We start from the raw sequence: 1,924 nt of genomic DNA on the forward strand, positions 1-1,924 counted from the left end.
TTTTCCATGGCATGCACAGCCATCGTTCAAGTTTGCTGCTGCTACTGCTGCTGTTATGATGCGCATGCGCGGCGGAAAACTCGTTTTTCATTATTCAATACAAGCAGCTGCCTGCGCCTGCGCCTGCCCCTACCCCCATGCCTCATGCCACTGCCACTGCTGTTGCAACTATTTCACTTTCCAGCCACAAACTGCAAGTTCAAGCGAAAGAAAGAAAACTTGAAAGAGAAAAACGAGCGAGAAAGGAAAAGCAAATGGAAAACCCTCTGCTTCAGCTTCTGCTCTGTGCGCGCGGCATCAGTGGCGCCAACTTTTGCCATTCCGCTCCCCGCCCCTGCCCACCCCTCGGCTCATGCTTCAGGCGGAATTATAATTAGACATTTGGCCGCTCAACATTTATGCAAAATATTGGTTGCCCCCATCCATTGTTCATTCTCCTTTCCTCTCCTTCCTTTCCTCTTTCACATTTCTACAGGGCTAATCACAGAGCCACAATGCGTATACGCAATCTTTGATTAACTCGCCAATTTCCAGCCCCTGTCCCTGCCCTCTGACTTGTGTATTTAGTCGAGAATCTAGAGAGCGGAGTGGCTCCCACTTCCTGGTTTACCCCCGCACCCCGTTCCAGCGAGAGTGGCTAGCAATGAGAATTCTCGATGCTCGCTGCTCGATTCTCGATTTGGGTGCGGTCTCTCGATCGGGGAGTGCGATCAGCGATACAAGTGTGTGGTCCAGTGCAGTCTGTGTGTGGGGTTTGTTCTCTATGCGAAAGTTGACATTTTTTACAGACATTTCTCGGAGAGTGGGCGACCTTATGGCTTATGGAATGTTTGGGTCTAGAAATGAGAGGCTGGGCCTAGATAGAAAACTCTTGCGAATAAATATCACTCACTATTCGATTTACTCTGTTCAATTTTGCATTCATTTATTTATATTATTACTCACCTTTCGCTTTTATTGTTTCTGTTCTAAGTCCTCCCGCGATCCTATTAGATTCCTTGGAAATCTGTGTATAAATTTTGTTGTTTTTTGTTGCACGTTTTGGCCGCTCAAATCGTTGCTGAATGTTGCTGCTGCTCCTCCTTAATCTTGTATCTCGTTTACATATACTTTGTATATCAGTTTTTGTTTATAACTATATAAATTTTGATTGTTTGTATATTTTGTTTGTTTTGTATATTGAACTAAGTTTGGATTTGATTAATGTGTGGATATTATCATCCATAAGGCAGTGTAAAGTTATCAAAAGGTTGATGATATTCACCGTTTTGGGTTGCACACCCACCGAGCTGATGCTGCCACTTGTTGCAGTTGCACTTGCACTTGCAGTTGCAGTTGCACCTGCAATCGATGCAGCCGCTGTTGTTATTGTATTTGCTTGGCCGCGCACTCGGGCGCATTTTAGTTTGTCTTCCGATCGGTTACGTCGGGTTATGGGTCACAGATGCGCGAAGAACTTGCTGATTGCTCGGTTGGGAGTGATTGTTGCTGAGAGCGGGGGGATAGCAGGAGCTGTCTCTCGGCAGGGACTCGATTCGATTGATTTTATCTTACAGCGTATGCGATAGATGTACAGAGTTTTAGTGGCATTGGCATTGGCGTTGCCCAAATTTGCATCAGTTCCCAGTTTGCTGCTTGGGGCACGCATTTATGGGGCTGGCAGCTCCGCTGGGGCATTGAGGGGTCTTGGGGTGCGGCTGAGGTTTGCTGCCCTCCTCCTCCTCCTCTTCCTCTCGTTCTTCTCTTTCGCGCTGTCTTCTATGTCGGCGAGCTGTGCGGCCTCTGCAAGTAGAATCGCAGAAGCGAAAGAGAAATAGAGAAACCAATCAATAAATATGAAATAACCATTAATTTGCTGCATAAGTTTGAATTGTTTAACAAAATTCGAGTGACACTGACGGGAACCGGTTGACGGTTGACCGCA

Source organism: Drosophila subobscura, chromosome J (assembly GCF_008121235.1).
Source record: "Drosophila subobscura isolate 14011-0131.10 chromosome J, UCBerk_Dsub_1.0, whole genome shotgun sequence".
Classification (NCBI taxonomy): Eukaryota; Metazoa; Arthropoda; class Insecta; order Diptera; family Drosophilidae; genus Drosophila; species Drosophila subobscura.